This window comes from Aythya fuligula, chromosome 2 (genome assembly GCF_009819795.1).
Source record: "Aythya fuligula isolate bAytFul2 chromosome 2, bAytFul2.pri, whole genome shotgun sequence".
Taxonomy (NCBI): Eukaryota; Metazoa; Chordata; class Aves; order Anseriformes; family Anatidae; genus Aythya; species Aythya fuligula.
Window position 1 is genome coordinate 29,143,807 of NC_045560.1, and position 23,449 is coordinate 29,167,255.

The 23,449-nt window shown below is 38.9% G+C and overlaps 1 protein-coding gene across 4 annotated transcripts in view; it reads right to left on the bottom strand.

Moving 5' to 3' along the window:
- Positions 1–467, bottom strand: part of THSD7A (thrombospondin type 1 domain containing 7A) — a 295,397-nt gene extending 294,930 nt beyond the window's left edge. For all 4 annotated transcript variants that reach the window (XR_004252908.1, XM_032181674.1, XM_032181675.1 and 1 more), the window contains exon 1: positions 412–467. The gene's annotated coding sequence lies outside the window, so the exon portion shown is untranslated. The remainder of the gene's footprint in view (positions 1–411) is intronic.
- Between the last annotated feature and the right edge of the window lie 22,982 nt (positions 468–23,449).

Consider the following 23,449-nt stretch of genomic DNA (forward strand, 5'->3'; position numbering starts at 1 on the left):
TCCTAAAAAGCAGGCTTGGTTGTGGAGAGCCTGGCAAACCCTCTCTTGCCAGTTTCCTTGTGCCGAGCGTATTCTTTGGTGTTTATAGAAGTGGCTCCACGTCACGTTGTTGTTTTTTTTACTTCGCCCTCCCGGAGAGCGCAACCGCGGCCGCCTTTAAGCTTAAATCGTCACTTCAAATTCCGCGGAACAGAAATCACGGGCCGCGACTCGCAGCAGCAGCAGCACCAGCAGCAGCACTCGGCGCTGATCCCATACGGAGCCAACTCCCGGCTCCTTCCCTTTCCGGCCCCCTGCCCCTGCACGGTGCAGGTGAGAGGCGGCTCCGCACCTCGCCGCTGCCCCCCATCCCCATCCCAATCCCCATGCCACCCCATCCCTGTTCTCATTCCCATCCCTGCCCGCACTCACCGCTCCGCTCCCGGGGCCGGGACAGGGCGGCGGGTGCCTCCCTCCCTTTCTCTCTCCCTCCCTCCCGGGGCGGAGCGGAGGCTCCGCGCCCCTCGGTGCCCCCCGCCGCCCCCGCCGCCTTCCGCGGGCATGGAGCCGCCCCCCCGCGGCATCACGCGGCCGTCCGCCCCTCCCCGGGAGCCGCCGGCTCCAGCCGCAATGCAGCGGCGGCCGGACCCGATCCTCCGCCAGGCTCGGCACGGCACGGCTCGGCACGGCACCTGCCCGCCGCCCCCTTGGCTGCCGGTGCCCCCCAGGCAGCGCCCCACGGGGTGCGAGAGGAGGGAGAGGGCCCGCAAAAAGAGGGGGGCAAAATCATCCCAAAGGAGTTTTGCCCGCTGTTTGGGCTCCCCGCACCTAGGGACGGGCCGAGATTAATTGCGCTGCTTGGCGAAGAAAATGAGGGGTACCGTTAATCAAGGAGGCTGTAAATCACCTGCGCTGGTAGATGGGATTCCGAGATTTGCCAGGGCAGACACTGGCAAAAGCACTCCCCAGGTCTGGTTTAAATCACTCCACTTCTGGAACTGTAAACAGCCCTTGACAGCACCTCGTGAGTTTTCTTCAAGAGAAGTGTTTCTTAGGAAGATTAATATTCACTTCATATTGCCAAAGAGTGTTTCCAACAGCTTTTACGTCTCCCTTTCTCAATAGTTAAACTACTGGGTTTTCCTTCCTGGATGTCAGAAACTTCAAACCTGCAGAAAGAAGACTTTTCACATGAATATCTTTCAGACGTGGATAAAAAACAAAGATAGGCAAACTCTACAAGTACCTAAATCATTATTTTAATGCCCTGCTTGAAATAAACACAACGCTCTTGAGTTAATAGCTGTGTCCTGCTGTCTCCAATAGTTATCCCTACCTCCAGCAACTACGGCACAATCAAAATTTGTTCCAAGCTTTATTTATTGTCATGCACTTTGAGAAAAGCACTGAATAAATGCCACTTTTATTCATTGCTTCTAAAAGAACATCGGGCTTTCAGTGGGATCTAAATATTCCAGGTGGGGAGAAGGCCTTTTTTCATTAGTCTGCCCTAAATTTGTTTCACAAAGCAAAAATGAGTTATGGCATGATCAACTTCAATCAATTGTGCATGGTATCACATTGATTGCTTCGTCAAATGCTTGTCTAAATATAAGCTTAGCACCAATATCCTTGACTGAGTAATTGTGAGCTTGATTGCATGTCTTGCAATAATGTGATCAATTTACAGTGGCATTCAGAACTTTGCAGAAACCTGAGCTATAAATTAAAAATAACAACTATCTCATAAAATGGACCACTATCCAAAACATGGAGTTTAAAATAATTATTTTAAAATTACTCAGATGTTAACCTCATAATACATAAGATGTTTAGCATGCTAACCAGTTTAATATTACTAAAGATTTCTTTTGGTGAAATTTTGGAAAATTGGTGTTATTTTTAATTTTATTAAAAGCTATGTACAAAATACCAAAAGATTTATTTAACTTATGCTCAGTATTTAGATTTACTGAGCACTGTCCACTAAGTCATCTTTATATGGCTTCAGCACCTGACAGAGAAACAGAGTTGTGCAAGTTGTGCAAATCTAAGGGAAAATTATGTTAAAATTATTTATTTTTTAAATCAACTAAACACTTCAAGTAAAAACTAATACTTCAAGAGGAAAACCAGGTCATTTTTACAGCAGTCAGAATAACTTCGGTTGGAGAAGACATCTAGAGATGTCAAGGCAGGGCAACTTCAAATTAGCAACTTCAACCAGGTTCCTCAGCACTTTATCTAAAGAAGTTTCAAAATTTTCCAGGAATGGAGATCCTAGCTTTTCTGGACAACCTGTTCAATTTGGACTATTGCTTATTATTTTTTTTTTAAACTAGAATTCTAGAATTTCCCTTGCTGTTACTTGTATCTGTTCCTACTTATCTTTTATCTGTGCGCCTCAGAAGCAGAGGTTCAGTTTTGCTGTAAGCAATCACTAGACAATAGAAGGTAGCAAGTAGATCCTCCCCCTCAGCCTTCTTTTCCTCAGGCTAAGCAAAGCCAGACCTCTCAGAAATATCATGAACTGTTCATAAATTCACAACTCCATCCCATTCCTTTTAAATAAATCTCATTGAATTTAATATTATAAGGTAAAACTATAAATGGTGTCATTTTTTAACTTATTTTTTATTATTTTTTTTGCCATCTCTCAGAGTACTAAAAATAGATATCTAGGATTGACTCATCCAGCTTCTGAAAGGGGTACTCATGATGAACCAGACACAAAACACAATGGTGCAAGTAAAGCTTCCTCCTAATTTGTCACTAAGAACAAAGATTAAGTCAGTAAGTTACATCTCATATTTTTAATTACACAGCATAATTTTAAGGGTATCAGCAGCATCTAAAAAAAATAGATTAACTTTTCCCAGGTGTTACATGTAAAAAAAATATTCAGTATTGATTTTTTTATTTTTTTTCCCCACTAATGGTAATGATATTTGCCTGAGATGCAGTTTCTTGGGCATATTTGAAAGTTAGTACACATTTTTATGTAGCCACAGCCTGTGTACAACAGGGATGTGGCTAATGCCAAGATCAGTCCTGAAGTGAAACTGTTGGGAATGGCAGATCACAGAGAGATCAGGAAAGTGGAGAACTGACAAAAATGGTGACCTAGGTTAAAACTGCTTTCCCTTTTGTTCACACAAGCTTTAGTTTGTCTGTCATCTCCACTTTTAAAAGATAGAAAACTACATTTTCTAGCCATTGTATTTATAAATAATCATGAACTCTTTGAATTGTTTACAAATATCCTCATTAATACCATTTGCATTCCAAATTATTCTCCTTAGTGTAAATTATGCACTCTTTCTACATATCCACATGTAATTTATCAGAAAATATAAGGCATATAATGTTAAGCATCTCATGGATACTGACACTCTTCTGTTAAAGACCCCCCATCTCACACTAGTAACAAGCCTACAGGCATCTCTGAAACCTGTAATATTGTGCTATATTGCAGAATCACCACTTCAGTCCAAACAAACGTAGAAGCTTTGCAAGCTGTGGTTTTTTTTTGGTTGTTTGTTTTGTTTTGTTTTGTTTTTTTCCCCCCACATCAAGGAGGAGAACTGAAAAGAAATTGGATCAAATGTTCTTGGAGAGTGTCTTTAAAGAACCAAGTGAAAAATTCTTCTTAAATCTGTAAAGAACTTGTGAAACCTTTCAGAGTTTTTGTAATGATGCAAAAATAGGAGGGAAAAATCTTCCCTGAGGGACTTGACAAGAGAAGATACATGTTCATAGCCAAGGAGCTAAACAACTCAATAAATTGGAGTGGGATAAGGAGGCTTTCACCTCAGTTCAGCAAATCTGTGATAAATTGACTAAGTTGTACTATTTTACATATTCTATGCCTTACGTGACATTAATTAGTTACTTCAGTCCAATTTCCAGTGGGCAGAAGCCTACCCAAGAAATCACCAGCACAGCAGACACTAATTGGCATTCCTGTTTGCCATCTATATTTAAAGCATTAATTTTCTAGCACTTTGTGGACACACAGAGTACACGCAACTCTACCACTGATTACTTTGAAATGTTTAAGGCACAAATGATGGTAAAATGCAGGCAGACTGATATTGCCCATGCCTGTGATGCAATTCAGTGCTTATCTGTGCTTTTCTGAACCTTGACATAAGAAATTATTGAACGTCTTTTTCCTTCCCCCATTTGAAATGTTCTTCCCAACACAAAATCAAAATCTGTTAATTTATTATTATTATTATTATTCAAGGATTACTACAATGACTGAGGACTATGCCCTACAAGAATAAACAGATTCAATTTGAATCAAGTACCACTCCCTTGGTATTTTGGCCATATGTCCCAAGGCAGAAGAAACACACAATACTTAATTTCCCATCTATTTAGGGCTACCTCTGATTTTGCATCAGAACCAAAATTATATTTTGTCATAGCTGAAACATCCAAACTGGAAGACCTTCTTTCTGATAGTTTTCCTAACAGAAATACATTTTTTAAAAGACTTCTACTGAAGAATTTTTCTATTTTGGGACATCTAATGAATCATTAACAATGCATTTGATGCATTTCTATTTTTTATTATTGCTATATTTGATGCATTGCATTAACAATGCATTGCTAGACAGATTTTTTTTTAAAATGCACTTGAATGGAAGCAGATGTTGATCACTTCTTTTCTGTTCAAATCACTACTTCTGTGTGTCCCATAAAAACTAAACACACGAAAGCACTGGAACTGGGTGATTATGTTCTGTACATGTTCTTGTAACAAAGTTCTGCCATACCATAAAGGCCCATCTTAGAAAATTATCACAGAATCACAGAATATCCCAACTTGCAAGGGACCCAGAAGGATCATCAAGTCCAACTCCTGGCTCCCTGCAGGATCACCCAAAAAACAGACTATATGTCTGAGAGCATTGTCTAAATGCTTCTTGAACTCTGGCAGGCTCTGTGCTGTGACCAGTGCCCTGGGGAGCCTGTCCCAGTGCCCAACCACCCGCTGTGTGCAGACCCTTTCCCTAACACCCATCCTAACCCTCCCCTGTCCCAGCTCCATGCCGTTCCCACAGGTCCTGTCGCTGTTCCCAGAGAGCAGAGCTCAGCGCCTGCCCCTCCGCTCCCCTCGTGAGAGGGCTGCAGGCCACCATGAGGCCGCACCAGCACAGAGCAGAGTGGCACAATCCCTTTCCTTTACCCACCCGTGCCTGATGCAACTCAGGGTACAGTTGGCCCTCTTGGCAGCCAGGGCACACTGTCGACTCATAGTTAACTTACCAGAACCAGAACTCCCAGATCCCTTTCTGCCCAGCTACTCTCCAGAATCTTGTCCCCGAGTCTGTACATATACCCAGGGTTGCCCCTTCGCAGGTGCAGAATCCAGCATTTGTTCTTTTGTTGAACTTCATACGGTTGATTGCCCAGCCCTCCAATTTGTCAAGATCTCTCTGCAATGCCTCTCTACCTTCACGGGAGTCAACAGCTCCTCCTAGTTTAGTATCATCACCAAATTTACTTCATAGGCATTTAACTTCTGAATCCAGATAATTTATAAAAACACTGAAAAGAACTGGACCTAAAATGGAGCCCAGTGAAACCCCACTTGTCACCAGCCTGATGTAACCACCCCATTTACTTTAACCCATTAAGCCCAAAATGTCAACCAATTGTTCACCCACTGTATTTAGTATTATGATGATATAGAAATCAGCTTTTAGGTGAGACACCATGATATTTTATATCTGCCTCTAACTCCAACAATATTATGAAGGTCAAACCAATAAATAATTCCAGCTGTCGAGATGTAGAAATCTGAAAAGATTTATAGGGATGGTATTAAAGACTGGAGAGCACCTATGTGTAAGGGGGGGTAAAAGAACCTAAAATCACATTGCCCAGCACATGGACAGGAATGAGCAGAGGGCACAAGAGCAGAACACCAATGGTGTGGGCAACGTGGCTGCTGAAAGCTGAAAATGACATTTATGTAACTAAATCAAGAAAATGTTTTCAGGACAGAACTAGAAAATTTTTGACAATTTTTGAATTTTTAAGCTGCTGCACAGGGATTTGGCTTCTCAGGCAAATATGTTTTGCTTTAGGCCTGCAAGCTTTGCTGTTAAGAGCTGTGTGCAACAAGCAGTGATAATTTTATTCAGATCATTGCGGTTAAAGGAATCATTCCAACACTTTCCACTTTACGAAGTTAAAAGAGGAAATTAAGTTATAAGCATTAACTTTACATTATATCTGTGGTCCTCTGTGGCTGCAAAGCCAATAAGTGCATGGTCTCTTGCTGCTTTAAGAATCTATGCCATCCCTCATGACCAAGTATTCTGGGGTCTTTCCTAGCAAGGATGGGATAGCATGGATAGGATGACCTACAACAGGATAGGATAGGATGGCATACAACCATTCCAGTAGAGCTGTATGTCGTTGGCCAGTCCTAAGACAGGAGAGCTCAAAATCTACACTACCCTTAGAAGAGGAATATAAAAGTGCCTGTACAGAAGACTGCATCGTTACAGTGTAGCAGAGCATCCAGTCATTATTCTCGCTGGTTTCTCCAAGTTTCAGCTAATCTAAGGATACTCACTGAATCTTTAATTTCTAATTGAGTAATTTACCAGAAACAATCTCAAAACATGAGATCTCCCATGTATCTACATATTTTAATGTTCTTTATGACATATGAATTAGAAACATATTAAAAACTATTAGAGAATTATTAATTTCATGAAATTAATAATGCATTAATCAATGCATTTTTACAAAGGGATATACATATATGTATAAGCACATACATACCTGATAATCTGTATTCCATAGGGGAGAGAAAATAGATGGTTTCATCCCAAATTAATGTCAGTATTTTGACCCTTCACCTTCAAGCGAAGGAGTGGTGGTACTGAGACTGTTAGGACTACCCAGTCATGGATCCAAGTTCCGGGAAAGTGCTCTGTACTGGACTTAGCACTTTTATTTGACAAGTACTTACCTGGGAAGTTGAAACTCTGTCATTCAGTGCACATCCAGTATATACCAAAAAAAAGCATGTCAGCTTTAGCATTATAAAAACTGATTTAGTAAAAAAAGAACCTTTACTGCACACCATTAATACACTTGCAATAGCTATATGAAACCACAGATGTCTATTACCCTTATTAATGATAATAAACCTTCTTAACATTAGTTAGCTACTAAATAGAGGAGTACTTTCTTGACATTTATGATGTTTACATCGGAATTAAACTGGAAAAAGGACGAGGTAGCAAACATTCATTTTTTTCACTTTTTTTTTTTTTTTGGAGATTAGAGAAACACCAGGGAGTTGGCAATTCAGAATATAAAGGTCAGTTTCTGTTAATGATACACAGAATATACATAGAAGGAAGAAATTTTCATGAAAAGCTGGCCCACTGTGGACTAATTGCTCATTACTTTCATCATCCCTAAGGAAACATGCAGATAATCCTATTTGAAGACATACAGCTTAGCTGAAATTTAAGCAGAATGAACAAGGCTTGAGTCTGCAACAAAGTGCTGTATATTGAAGATACAAATAGCCCAACTGAAGATAGAAATGGCTAAGTCAGGAACTGTAAAAATCCAGTCTGTTTACAGAAGACCAGGGAGACTTTCCTGGATTTGCCAGTAGCAAGCTCAAACTGCATCCCCAGCAGCGTCCTTTAGTGTGCTGTTAGAAGTCACTAATTTATCGGTAAGAGCAAATATAGCATCACTCATTCCAGCCTTCCTGGTGTACTGCTTTTCTCTCAAGGGAATCTCCTTACATGGCTATGTGGAAAAAGACCATGCTCTTTGATTCTGAGAAGGGAATAGACTTGGTGAGAAGAAATCACCTAGGCTTTCATTTTGTTTCAAATTTTTGCCATAAAATTATACTGAGTGCACTAAAGACATGTATTCTATGCAGACACAGTCATACATATGTTATGTAAATGATTTATAGGATCTGGTCTGACAACATAAAAGTTCATTGGCATCTTTTCATTCACTGAAAGCAGGTACAAGATCAGTTTACCACTTACACACATGACCACTAAATGTGGTCATTTTTTAAATGTGCTATAATCCAGACAAACATCATTTTCAATTTTAAAATTCTTATGTCATTTTCTGGTGTGCCCATAAAACACAGGAATGTGTTTCAACAGTGAGTTTTCTGTTTGCTTTATCACTTTTACTGCGACAATACGTTCTGTACAAAAGATTATATTATTTTCTACTAGTCTGGAATGTGGCATAGCATACGCAAATACCAACTCCACAACTTTTTAATAGAGCATTATTCTAATGCCACAGAGCAGATCTCATGTTATCTAAGCTGACTTAACCAGCAATACAGCGTGAACTCTGCACGGTATAGAATAGTCTATATTGAATTTTTGTGAAAATGTGTATATAGACAATTTAAGACATTTTTAGATTCATATATAATCTGAAAATATTTTGTTATGGTAGTCTTTAAAGGCATTTTACTGTCAGGCAGAGTACTGTCATTTTGTAAAGTGGTATCATATTACCATAACAAGATAAATCATAATGAAAATAGCCCAGCAGAAATGGTTGCAGGGTTGTGCATATAACTATGCTTATATCCTCTAAAATCCCCTAGGTGAAAATCACTCTGCATGTCTATTCATATGACTGGGTCTTCTGAAACATTAGGGAATTTGCCTTTCCTGGCTATAGAACCTCCTAGTGACTTTTTCTAGGTTTACTTCTGATCAGAGTTGAACTTTTTGGGTCCTTCAATAAGGACCTTTTTGAGTCCTTCAGTAAGGACTCAGCATCTAGCAAAAGAATAGGTGTAGCTCAGAGGAAATATATAAAAAACTAATTTATATTACAAAAATTTCTGCTCACAAGTACTACAGCTGAAATCAATATCATTAAAAATTGAGTAAAAATGTCAAAAACAGGATTCATAAAAACAAATAAAGAATAGGCATTCTAATTCCTATCCTTGAAGTTGAAAACAAAGTTTCCTGGATTTTTTCTGAGGATATTATTACTCTTCTACTATCCCTGCTACATATTTACCTATTTAAAAAGCCAGAAAAATGGATAAAGGACTTAACATCATTGACTAATGCATCATATGCACGTTTAATAACCCAATTAATAATACAAATTTCTTTTGTGAGCTAAACTCAGTATTCAGAAACATATTTTTTTTTTCAGTGTACATCTGTATGCTTTACAAGTTAGTATTTTGTTTTTGTTTGTTCATTTGTTTGCTTTAAATCAGCTAGACAAATCCAAAACTACAGAGTTAAGGGTTAAAGAGTGGGGTGCTCAGCTGATCTTTAGACACAAGGCTGAATCCTTTGGACTAATAAGTCTGCAAGGGCCCCAGGCTGGAAGTGGCCTGGGATATGCATTGTTCTTTCCATGGCTTCCAACCTTCCAAACACTCAACATTAATAACCCACCCAGAAAAATAATCAGACCAGGCTAGACTGAATCAAGAGGAACATTGTTTCAGTAGCTGGGAGCTGGTGGGATTTGGGATTTCAGTTACATCTTCTTACATTTTTCTTGCATCTGACACACACCATTATAGACAAGACTGACAAGCACGATCAGAAACAGGTCTGTAGGATCTGAGGTGCATAGAAAATTATGCAATTATTTTTTAATACAAAATGAAGCCACTACTGGCAGTTATACATTCAAGGTTGAAGTCTTTTTTCAATTTTAATGTGGTGAACAAAAGTTATGAGATCATTGGTTTTAAACGTTGTGAATATGATATCGACTAGAAAGCAACAATTTTCAACTCTATATGTGGCTTTTCCTTATTTGTTTCCTCTTACAATTGCCTCAAAACTTTTTTGAACAAGGATAATACTGACATCATCCCTACAAGGCAGACAAAATCCTGAGAGACTCAGAAAGAAATGAGAGAGATCTGGAAACCTCTCTCCTACTTCACAATGTACAATGTTCATTACATTTCAGTTTAAAATTTATTTTAAAAAGCCTTCAGGGCTATGAGTTTGTCACTCTGGAGTAATCATTCTAACACAATATGGAGAGAACGTAAAAGAAAGGAGCTGGAATCATGCTTAAGCCCTACTTTTGAAAAGCACTTATGATGGCTAATTGAAAACCCTTTGAAAAGCCATACTTAGACACTTCTTAAAATTAGAAAATTATACCAATCTGCCTAAGCAATGATTTGAATGTCTGGATAACTATCTGGCCTAATCAAAAGCTGTTCCTCCCTACCCCCTTCCCTTTCCTATAGCTGGAAAGTCAAGAGCATGCTTCACAAAGCCCCTAGTGGCACTAATGACACTATTGCTCCTTTTTGCTGAGCTGTCATTTCTCCTAATTATCATTTATATTGGGTTCTGCTACTTTCTGATATTAATGCTGCTACATATATACTTTAATTGTTAGGCAATGCTACACAGTGCTTATTCATAAGAGAATTCCAGGCCCCTAGACTTCCCTGAAGCCTTGAAATGTTGATGGATGTCTTTAAGATGGTCCCTGCTTAATGTTCATTAGCAGGGGATGAGCTAGCTGTCCATAAAACCTTTAATTTTGTACATGCAAATGGCCATTGTTTGAGCAAAATGGATAATTGAGCATCTAATTAGTGAATACCTGCCTGCACACACAATTAGCCAATTTGCAAGAGCAGATGCTGGCTTATGAATGCAGCAAAACTAGTTGCAACAGCATTCAAGTTCCCTTCATAGATGCCTCCCTTCCACCTCTTAAGTGTTACATTACTCTCCTTTTTCAAAGGAGTGGGGAAGAAAGGAAATGACGCTATTTCAATTATTCCTTTTAATATTTTGTACTTGAAAATAACAGAAATTGTGTAAGGGGTCTTACACAAAAAAGAAAAAAAAATCATAGAAAAAAAAAAGAAAAGATTAGATTGGACCTAAGCACTGTCTCCATCACCTTCATGGTGATGCTCACCTTGCCTCTTCATATCAATCTTAGTTACATGGATGGTTGGTTGATTTAGCTACTTAGTAAGTGTCAAGGTTTACTCAAATTCTAAGTTCTATAATGAAACTTCAGTAAAGCCATTGGTTAACTCCTGCAATACATATTTTCTAAGACTGCTTGTTTAAATCAATAGGTCACCTTGTTATCTAAGATATAATTTATGTATGTCTTCCCCCGGAAGAGAGTTTAATTTGCCTTGCTTTGACCAATTCATTTTCTACAAAGGAAGTTTGCTGACTATGCTTCCACAGCATAATCTGATCAAATTCATTATTTTTACAGAGTTGGTCACATTGTCTGGTAAGGACAATTAATGTCATTATTCCTAAACACCTCATCAGAAAGCAAAGAGCAGGTTAAAGAGAAAGAAAAAAGGAAAGAAAAGGAATAAAAGAATAGAAAAAGAGAGGAAGAGAAAAAGAGAAAAAATAGAGGGAGAAAGAGAGAAAAAAAAAAAAAGAGAGAGAAAAAAAGAAAGAAAGAGAAAGAGAAAGAAAAAAACAATATTGAATCCAGCTTACTATGCTGAGAGAGTTGTTCCCTTTGTTTAGGACATAGTGCAGAAAGCACTGGCATAACAGATTGTTTTTTCTCTTTGATAAATTTCATTTAATATTTTCATATACAGCTATTTTAATAATTGTAGTTTATGATTGTACCAATATGAGTTGGTGGAAATGCATGTGTATTGCTATGTAAAAGGTGATTGAAAGGAAAAACAAGGCTTCAGAAACTTATGTGTCCTTTAGATACCTTTACAGGCTAGTTTTCTTCTTTTCTTCAAATTTCTCCTTTCTTGTCAATGTTAAGTCATAGCAAAAGAGTAAATTATGGGGCAATTTTAATGAAAAAAAAAAATAAAAAGGTAAGAAAGCAATCAGTGAATCAGAAAAATCAGAAAAGGTGGTATGTGTGTACAGAATGCAATATTCTTCTTGTAATTGAAGCTAACCTACACAAGAAAAGTTAAACAAAACTTCAAGCCTGTGTTCTTAATGCTAGAAGCTCAGATCTTCAAGATTTTAGCTAGTATGCTAAATAGCATAGCTAGTAGCATAATGCTGCTCTAAGATGTCTAACATCAGATCTTTAGGTAGTCTCAGAAGTCCATTCTACATGTTAGCTTTATGGGCTTAGAGATTTCCAGTTTAAGAGTCACTTGGTCAAAGTGAGATATGCTTACCGCATGGTCTAAACAAGTGTTTCTGGAATAAATAACAGCCTGGGTGTAGTCATAATGGTAATTCCTGCAGATCAGAAGCAGTGTGATTGTACAACTCTGCAATCAGTCTTGCCGCAGAACAGGATATTTATATTCCTTAAGACTTCTGACCTTAAAAGATGCTCTAAGTGAAAATATAAAACATGACATTCAGATGATTTCTCATGCCTAAGCCCAAGACAAGCATTAGATGTTCAGGGCACACTAGGCTAGCTCCTCAAGCAGAATTTAAATCCACAGTGATCTGTCAATATGCACTTTTGGCACTTTTCAACCACCAGGGCCTGGATCTATAGCTTTTTGTTGTTCTTTACATTAAAATCAGACTAATATTTTTCTAAGACAAGCATACTAAAATGCCGGTCTGGTAGCTGCTTCCCCATCACCAGAAATAGTGCTGCACAGACACACTTACCCAACACAGTCACTTTGCTGTTGGACAACCACTGATGTAATCAATCACCATTATCAAAATCTTACTCTTAAAGAAGAAAAAAGCATGAAACTGGTTTAATATAAGTGTTTTGTCTTTTGTATTAGTGGAATTGTAATTAGAAAACATGCTAATATTTGAAGAACTTCTATATACAGAAAACCACAGCAGATCCTGAGATGTTAGGTCTCTCAAAAATCTTCCCACTTTAACTTAAAGCCTTTGCAATAACTGGAGTCCTTACCTTGTTAAAATGGATGTATTACTTTCCCTTCCCAGAAGTGGGAAACATCTGCGGTATTTTGTCATTTTAAAAGGATAATCAACACAAATCAAGTATCTCTGAAACAAGAAGTTGATGTTTTAAAGTACATTTTTTGTCAAGAGAGCTAAGGGCACAGATGCTCTATTAATTAGTGTGAAACAGAAGTAGAGTTTCCCATAAGCTTAGGCAGAACTGTGACTCACTCATTTTACTAATACAAACCTGATCAATTCTAATTTTGTTTTCTACAGAGATGAATGTGCTGATTACATTTGATTTGCATGAATAAGATTAAGAAAAATGTCAGTTTATAATATCAAATACTGAAAGACTGTCTAAGTTTCTAAAACTAGATTTTTTTATTATTATTATTAATTGCAAGGTTTAATTCTAGCTCTACTTTATGATCTGTAGAACTGGAAGTTGCTTAAAGCAGTTTTCCAAATTACAATGTTGCTGTATTTTCCCTCTTTGGCAACATTGCTCAAAAGTCTACCTTGTAAAGTAGGGACATTTGAAGACATTTGCTTTAATGCTACATGGTGTGTTTGCTTTAAAAAATAAAAAATCAAAGAATATCTACAAAAAAGCACAAACCTTGTTGACCTTGTTGCAAAAAAAAAAAATAAAAAAAAATAAGTAAATAATAAAATAAGTAAGTAAAAAAATAATAATAAAAAATAAAATTAAATTAAAACTAAAGGGAGGAGGAGAATAAGAGACAGCACAACAAGATGCTCCAGTTCACACTTAAAATACACGCAGGTTTTGAGAGCACAGGTGCTCAGGATCACAGGAGTCTTGGCAAAATGGTTGCCTTGCAGTCTCCTGTTGAATGCTAGTCTTCCCATATAGGGTTAAGTAGCAGTACAAATTATTGCAACATGAGAAAACCATCAGACTGGTTAGATAGGTAGGGGAGAGAAAGAACACTTTATCCAGCAGATCACAAGAATTCTTATAAAAGCACTCTCAGCAGCCAGTAGGACACTAAGAAAAGTGTACATTAGTCAGCACGTGGATATGCTATCCCAGGAGCAATGAAATGGAGGTACTCTAATGTTATCAAGCCAGCTGTCTTTCACTTGTGAAGCAAAGGGATGTCCCTGTATTGTACAAAGACACAGAGACTTTTACATGGACCAACCGTGTAGCCTGCATCAGAAGCTATTCATAAAGAGCTGTAGTCTAAAATTGCCCCTTTCACCACTTTTATCTAATTTAGACAATGTGTTTCTAATTGTGAAGTGATAGTACTGATTCATTATAGTTTATTACTCAGATTTCCTGGTGTTCATTTTAATCTGAAGATTGGAAAACTAACCACACTTTGTGTTTTGGAAATAATACTCTTTCTTAAAATGCTAGTCTTTCAAAATATCTGGAAACTTCTGGACATTATTCATCAGCTCAGACTGTAGCTTCAAAGCACAATTAAAACAATTAGGAGGCATTTCTTCTCAGAAGGAGTGGTCAGGCATTGAAATGGGTTGCCCAGGGAAGCGGTCAAGTCACTGTCCCTGGGGGTGTTCAAGGAAATCATAGAATATCTCAAGTTGGAAGGGACCCGTAAGGATCATCAAGTCCAACTTCTTGCTCTACACAGGTCTACCCAAAAATTCAGACCATATGACTAAGTGCACTGTCCAAATGCTTCTTGAATTCTGACAGGCTTGGTGCTGTGACTGTGTCCCTGATGAGCCTGTTCCAGTGTGCAACAGCCCTCTCAGTGAAGAACCTGTTCCTGATATCCAGCCTGAACCTCCTCTGTCGCAGCTTGACACTATTCCCGCGGGTCACTAAAGAGAATAGAACCTGCCCCTCCACTCCCCCTCGTGAGGAAGCTGTAGACCATGATGAGGTCTCCCCTCAGCCTCCTCTTTTCCAGGCTGAACAGGCCAAGTGACCTCAGCCGCTCCTCATATGCCTTCCCCTCTAGGCCCTTCACCATCTTAATAGCCAAGGAAAGGTTGGATCTGGTGCGTAGGGACATGGTTTAGTACATGACATTGGTAGTAGGGTGATGGTAGGACCAGATGATCTCAAAGGTCTTTTCCAACCTTAATGTTTCTGTGATTCTGCCCCATCATTAAAAAAATAAAAATAAATCTGAGAAAGAGCCTTTAACGGGATATATAGAGCTGCAAGTGCTAAGTACAGTCATTTTCACTGAAAAGTAGCCCTTTAGCCACAAGGACATTTATTCTTTAACGACAACCTGCAATGCATCAGGCAATGTATCTATTGGTTCTGCTCAAAACCAATAATGTAATTAGTAGCTTCAGTACATCAGAGATGTTGCTATTTATGCACTCCACTTAGGTATACCAGTTATCAAAAACCTTTTTATAGCTTAGCAACCGGTTTCAGACATTTCATCACCTGTTTTCATTGTTGGCCATGGTAGCTTTGTTTTGCTGGAGTTTTAACGGTGTGTTTTTAAGTCCTGGGAGCAAAATACTCACCACATAATGGGCAGTATGCTGGTGCACTGCTAACTTTCATTTGGCTTTCTACACTTTCCCTCCAGCTGCTCTTCAGTTCGGCCATTTCACTGTTACATAAGACTATAGCTTACTTAGTAAAGAGCAAGTAGAAAATTGGTGTTGGTATCACAGTTCAGAAAAGAAGCTTTCAGATGAATGGTTGATCTTCTAAAGCTACAATTAAGACCACAGAGGTTAACCTATACTCTAACTGTATGTTAGATCAAAATAATGTTAATTTCAGAATTTTACTTGAGGGCTTTACTTGAAGCTAAATATGGAGGGCTCATTAATTTCTCAAAAACATACAAACAAATAAAAAAAGAGTTTTAGCATAAGATTCAATGAACAAACAAGCATTAACATAAGCTAACTCACTGGGCTTGAAACTCCAGCTAAGCATTCTTAAAGTTCACAGTTATTCCCTATAATTACCCGTACAACAGTTATTTGTTATTTCCATTTTTAATTCTGATAATTCATTCTACCCTACTTTAACCATAGACCATATTTTCTGTTGATACCTGGCAGAATTTCCACTTAGTTTCCTTGTGGGAGCAGGTGGGGAGAGATCCTGAAGGAAAGCCATGAAAAATCTTTTCAAGAACCAGTCCAGAATTTGTATGTCGAAACACTGAAAGCTATACTTTAGTTATACTGCAAGAATCTGACTGAAAGTGTAAAGTGGCTGGGAGATGTCTAACACATGGCTTAAATTGTTCTGATTTTTAATTTTATTTTACTTTTTGTAGTACATATTCCCTGTGGGGAAGTACTCATATTCACTTCATGAGGAAGCATCAATAGCATCCTTTAGAATGCTCCTCTCCTTTTCCACAACATGAAGAGAATACACCATTATCTGCACTGTCATGGGTGTTATATCATGATGCAGAAGACAATTTATTTAGAAACTTAAATGTCTAGAGGTTTTGAAAAGCTCAGGATCATACATTCTTCTTGGAATCCTAACTGTTCTGAGGCAGCATTCAGGTCAGTTACAAACATGCCAGACTAGTCTTCCTACTCACAGGTTCTTCCTTTCCAAGTCAAGTTTGTATTCAAAAAGGTGTAGGCATGTGCTGCCTAAGATGGCTCATGCAGTACCGGGGGGCCATAGGTGTGGCTTCTTTGAGAAGGATCTAGAAGCTGCCCCATGTTAGGTAAGGGCCCCACTGCTGACCAGAGCCGAGCCAATAAAGCGATGTTGTTTGTGCCTCTATGAGAGCATATTTAAGAAAGGGAGAGGGGAGGGGGGGAAATAAATCACCATTTCACAGCAGTTGGGAGAGTGAGAGGAGTGAGAAAGCCTTGCAGGCACCAAGGTCAGTGTAGAAGGAAGGAGAAAGGTGCTCCAGGCACCAGAGCAGAAGTTCCCTGTGGCCTGTGGAGAGGCCCCTGGTAGAGCAGGCTGTCCCCCTGCAGCCCATGGGTCCCACATGGAGCAGATCTCCACGCTGCAGCCCATGGAGGAGCCCCCGGTGTAGCAGGTGGATGTGGCCTGGAGGAGGCTGCAGCCCATGGAGAGCCCCTGCAGGAGAAGGCGCTGGGCAGGAGCTGCAGACCATGGAGAGGAGCCCACGCTGCCGCCCAGCTGTGGGGGACCTGTGCTGGAGCAAGTTGCTCCTGGGGGATGGATGGACCCCGTGGTACCGAGCCATGTGGGAGCAGTTCTTGAAGAGCTGCTGCCTGTGGGCAGCCTGCAAAGGATCAGTTTGGGAAGAACAGCACCCCATGGGAGGGGCTGGAAGTGGAGCAGGGGAAGAGAGTGACTGAGAAGGAATAGCAGACACAAAGCATCAAGGACTGACCACAAACCCCATTCCTCCATTCCCCTGCACTGCTTGGGAGGGAGGAGGTGGAAGAGGGTGGATGGGGGGAAGGCGTTTTTTGTTTCTTCCTTTGTTTCTCACTTCTCTAGCTTGTTAGTAATAGGCAATAAATCTTACTATCTCCCTACTCTGAGTCTGTTTTGCCTGTTGCGATAATTGTTGAGTGATCTCCCCATTCTTATCTCAACCCTTGAGCCCTTTGTGTCATATTTATCTCCCTTCCCCTTTAAGGAGAGGGAGTGAGAGAATGGCCATTGTGGAACTTGGCTGCCCACCCGAGTAAAACCACCACATGAGAGAGCACTGGAAACCCATGAAAAAAATCTGTAATTTTTTCTCTTGATTCCTGTAAAACTTCCCGTGCTAGGTCATCTCTCCTTCCATTATCAGCCATGAACTTCAAAACCTCTGAGTAAAAGAGCAGCAAAATTTAAATAAACCAGAGGAAACTTGCCCTCTCTTGGTAACACTGATTAGAAGATTTAATTGAATTATAGAGCCTTAGATGTCATGAACCAAAAGCAGAAATACATCAAGAATCACTTTTTCATGCAGAAAAGCCATAAAAGTGTGTAATGGTCCACAAGGTAATATTTGTCAGGGAATAGATGACAGAGGGCTTTATGAGGCAGAGCTACAAGGCATGAAGGATATAAAGTGTAATGAAAAGAAGATAAACTGATAAAGAATAAATACACAAATATTAACCCACACATAACTGGCACAGCTATCATTTCTTTGTTCTTCCAAAAACTTGTTCATTCAAAAATGAAAGCACCTAATATTTAAATTATTACTTCTGAATATTAAAATTAAATGTCATTTCCTGTTTCCAAATCTGAAAATACTATCTGCACAGTATACTTCATCTTTTAATTCATCTTTTCAGAACACATTGGAGGTTTTAATAAAGCTCCAAAGGGAAGACATTACAATAGATTTTACTTTGCATGTCTTTAGAAAACTCATCTCCTGATAAGTTAAGACCCTCTCCTGGTTTAAATCACCATCTAGGAAGTTATGCATATATATGTATAAATTCATTCATTCTGAAAATGACAAATATCAAAAGAAAGCACCATCTCCATCTGTGGGCTATTGTATCTAACTGCATCTTCATGTTCAAAACCACTACACTTTCTGGTGATGTTCTGAAAGATGGTCTGCTCATGAATACAGTAAGTTACAATATCTAATATTGTTGGTCAAGATAAAAATATGTCGAATCCTGTTAATTATAATAATTACAAATATGTTGTTTTTCCCAGGGTGATTGGCTGCAATGGATCTGTTCAGTTATATGAAGTATGTTTGTAATCATTTGCAGCATTCAGGTTACATTCTGCATGCTATATTGTAAAATATTAAAAAGTCCTTTTATGATTTATGCCTAACAGCTTATTTTTAAGACCTCAAGAGAAAAAAAAATAATCCTTAGTTACCATCTGCCTTTAGTACTTTTTAGAGATGCATCATTTATTTTTTCATCTAGATATTCAACAATTATTTTTAATTCTTCTTGGTTTTTGTTTTGAACTACACTAAAAGATAACTTGGATGTAAGTCGTCTGTCTAAGACTAGCTTTAGTTTTCTTGAGTGACCCTTGTTAACTGAAGACTGGACTTTACCTATAGCTTTTAAGTGAATTTAATTGGAAGGTAAGTCATTACATACCATACATGACTAGACAGGAAGAAGCACTTGTTTATTCTCAAATGAGTCAGGGCCATTAGTTAGAAGCCTTTTACTGTGCATGAGAGGAGAAGAGAATAATTGAGCCACACAGAAAAAAACTTCCATCTTTCTGAGTTTCTGGTAACAAGAAGCAATGTTGTCTCATTAAATCAACAGCTCGTTCCTTTATTAAATTACATATTCACTTACATTACCTACTTGGTGCAACTGCGTCTACTTCCATGATCTCCATATTCACACGAAGCTGGATAATTTTATGGTTGGAACATTTGTATCTCTTAAAGAGATAGGATAATCAAACCTCATGCTGCAGGTTGTACAGGAATTACCATAGGGCATCCCTCCCACTGCTGTGGTCAGCATGGTGAGGTGGGTCTTTGCTCTGCACTGCCAGCCATTAGCTGCTGCAAGTATCAAGATGCATCATTTAGCAGGCATTGAAGCATTCTAGATCCATCATGGTGTCACGCTGGACATGGTTTTGGGGATGACTTCGAGACCAAATGAAGGGTTGCAAAAAAAATGGTGTGTGGGGGATAGAAACATTTTCCGTATGCCATGATTCGCATTTTCTCTATTTGCACTGCATATGTATGTATGTATGTGTGCGCTGTATATATATGCAGTATGCACTGCAGTGAAGAAAACAAAATGGGCATTCTGTCTACATGTTAGCAATACAAAAAAAAAAAAAAAAAAAGAAAAAAAAAAAGTTCATACATTTACATCCTCTTTTCCAAATGAGTTGGAGTTCCCATGTGACTTTTTGGGAATTTCAGTGGGGATTTTGTCCGTTTGCTTTGTCTTAAAGAATACTGCAGCTGACCTGTTCAAGAGCTGACCTCTTTAATCAAGCCTTGACTGCCAGTGCCACACCACTTTTTTAACATAGATCATAGACCTTGTCCTTTGTATTAAGACACTTAAAAAAAAAAAAAAAAGAGAGAAAAAAAATAAATAATAAAAACTCCACTTCCATGTTCTTGCCTAGATATAGTTATTTCTAGATGATGTCATTACTTAGAGGTAAGTCTGGACCGAGTTCAGAAAAACGCACTACTGCATTCAGATTTTAAAAAGTTTTAAGACTCATGCTAGTGTTATTACAAAAATTTAGACAGTTCCCTCTCTGTATAGATATATAACCAGACCACCTGTTTGCATGCTGACTCATGAGCTTTTTTTTTCATTGATTACTTGTCTAATGCTAAGACTAAGTATTTGTGACTAGCACACCATATGCAAGGCAAACTCAAATAAACATAACACAGTTTTTAGGAGGGATGTTTTCTTTTCTGGATCTCCTGCTACTTAAAAAATAATACATCTTTAAGAGTCTGCTCTCTCTGAATTAATTTTGTTTTCACCCTGATGCAAACAGCACCCCTGCACACATACCACCATGGAGGTGCTGGTGCCTTTTGTGACAAAGCTTCAGAGCTTAGCCACTTCTTTCATTTTTTTTTTTATTTAGCTGGGCAGAAAGTTAGAGCATCTCTTCTGTTTTTCAGTTTCTTCAAGTTCTCTTTCATAACCTATAAAAAATAAAAGCAGAAAATGGGTTAAAAAAATGGCTCATGGGATAGAATGAGTGAAGAGAACAGTGTAATTTAATGTAAAAGGATTGGTACTGAGATGGAACTAAACTTAAGAAGATGTCACCGTCATTTACCTCAGTAAAATTAATATGATATAGAGTTGGGCCTCAACATTAAGTGCTGTATGTACCATTGTTCAACACCTTACTCAGGAATATACTTTCATTACTGCTTTAATGACCACATAGAATTAATGAATGCTTAGTCTGTACGTTTAGGTGCAACATTACAGTATTTACCCAAACAAATTTGCAACCTTTTCCCCAATATTTGTGGAAAAAAATAGTCACATCATGTAGAATATGCACATTATTATACATACTATTACACACACACTAGTCAGATGTTTTTACTGTTACTAAGAATCATTTACAGTGTTTTCATTTATTGTTCATTTTAGTTTAAATCTTGAAATGAAGTAGCTCTCATTGTAATCCAGGCTACACATGAACTGTTTATAAAAATAATAAATAAATATATAAATATAACAATAAAAATAACAATAACAATAAAAATAAAAATGAAAATGAAAATAGGCCAGTGTTTTTACAAGATCTGTTTTCTGATTGTAAAACATGGTAAATTTTAGCAACATTTTCACTTAAGATGGGAATGCAACATATGAGCATAGTATATTCAATTTGCATACTCAATTTTATCTGGAAGAAGAAACCCTAGGTCTTCATTAGAACAAAAGCTGAAACAAAAGACTTATGTGCAAGAAGAGTTGCTGTAACTGAGATCTTAGAACAACCTCTGCAGAAATTAAAAGAAGTCAGCAAAAAATGCAAGGAAAGACAAAAAGCCCATGTACCTCTTAGCTAACCATGAGCATACAGATCCCTAGACTTCTATCAGTGGGCATTTGCTATAGCATTGCATTTGCCCCCAGATCCTTGGCAGGATTCTTCCTTTAGCAGGAAAGATCTGAATGAACTCAGTAAACAGTGAAGCAGAGGTTGGAAAGAACACAATTGATCTTACTGTTTTCACTTGCAGTCATCTCACAGTAACTCACCCTTGTGACTATGTGCCCTTCTCAGCAGCCTCTTGACCACAATAAAAGCTCCTTTCTGATTCATCAATTTCTCATTTTGTGCTGTACTAGACATTTTGTGCTGTCTAACTACCACAGTGAGCTTCAGTACTGCTTATGATATGTTCACATTTGGATTACACTCTTTCAAGACACTTTTTTCTTTCCATGGTTGTGAGACATACCAGCATGCTGCTCTGTGTTAATAAAGCATAATTTTCAGTTTCTTGCCTTATCTGTCTGGTTGCACTGCAATAGGCCTAATCTGTCACTGTGGGTCTTTTGTAACAATTATAATTCCAGAAAAAATGTACAGGCTTAGAGGCAAGGAACCCCCAAAAAAAAGTACTAGGTTGATTAGGAAAAGAAATGGTATTTTCCAGAACAACTGTGCAAAAAGCTCATTGAGCAAAGAAGTTTGAAGCCCAGAAAATTTCCACTTGTAGCACAGTTGTTGTTTTGTTCAAGAGGTCAGCAGAGATGCAGAAAAGCCCCAATTGCCTATCTGTTATTCTTAACAACCTACAGGCTGGAGAATTCCCCATTAGGACCTGTGAAGGTCTTGCTTAGTTAGCAAGGTGACATGGCTCACCTTTAGCTTTGATTTATGGTGTTAGGAGTTAACCTGACATTACTCAGATAATTTGCATCACTTTAATTAGTTTGCTAAGACCAATAATCAAAATTCCTTCTCTCTTTGTCTTAGGGAGGTCATCAGCTTTTGTTTTTCTACAGGCTGGCATCAAGTAAGGGTCTTCTGTACTGGGCCTCGCAGTATGAGCCCATCATTTGCTTCCCTTCAGATATAATGCCCCAGAACTAGCCTAACAACTTGGAAACTCATACAACTGTGACGAAGAATTGTGAAGAGATGCAGCAATTACTGAAAGCATTTGAAGTTTATGATAGAAACTCAGCTGTAGCATTGGCCGTGGTGCTAACTGATAATGTCTAAGAACAAATTATAAAATTTCTAGGGGAAATGCCCACAATTTGCTGCATACTGGACTCAGTAATCCAGTCTCACTGGACTCACTAATTTGGTTATTATTAAATACGATGAAGTAATGCACTAAAATGACTGCTCCCACACAATTACCCTTCCAAAACACTCCCCTGAAAAACAGGTTCCTGCTCCAGCAGCCAGAGCCAGGCAGCAGCTCCTCCAGCTCAGTAAAGCCCAGAATACAGCAGCTGCCCTGCAAACATAGCAGTGGTGCCATCCCCACAACCTTGCCTGGAGCTCATCTATGATGGCTGGGACTACAGTTAACTTGGACTTAATTTAGAAATGCTGATTATAACTTCAGTATCCTCTGGTACATAGCCACAGGAAAAAGTGAAGAAATGAGCATAGGATAGCTAGGCACATGCTCAGAAAGGAAGCAGAGCAAAGCTCCATACAGTACATTTGTGTCATTAGTATTTTTTATCACTGAGGTCAGTTTGACCCTTGTTTCAGAAGCCTGTAGCTTATGCAAATTTGAGAATAGTTACTGCCTAGTGGACTGCTGGTGGTTTCTATTGGTCATATGGCAAAGAGGATCCTCTGAAATTTGTGTTCCCTGTGGTAGGGGATTTCCCTCAGAGAAGCTGAAGGAAACCGCAGCCAGCAGGAGTCACAACATCCACAAAGGCAACTCCGGTAGTGCTCAGCTGCTTCTGCTTTTCCCTCATTACCACTTCCCCAGCAGGGGTGCACCAAAAGCCACAAGTGAGGCAAGCTCTGCTGCCCAACTTCTCCCCTCCTGCCAGGCATGGCCGGGAGGAGCAGCCCTGCATCAGGGGCTGCCCCTGGGCTTCCTCTCCCTCCTAGGAAAGGTCGCTGTGCTCCTATGCCCGAGCCCACTTACTACTGTGGGTATGAAGGCAGGAAATCCATTTGAAAGGAGTTCTCAGGAACT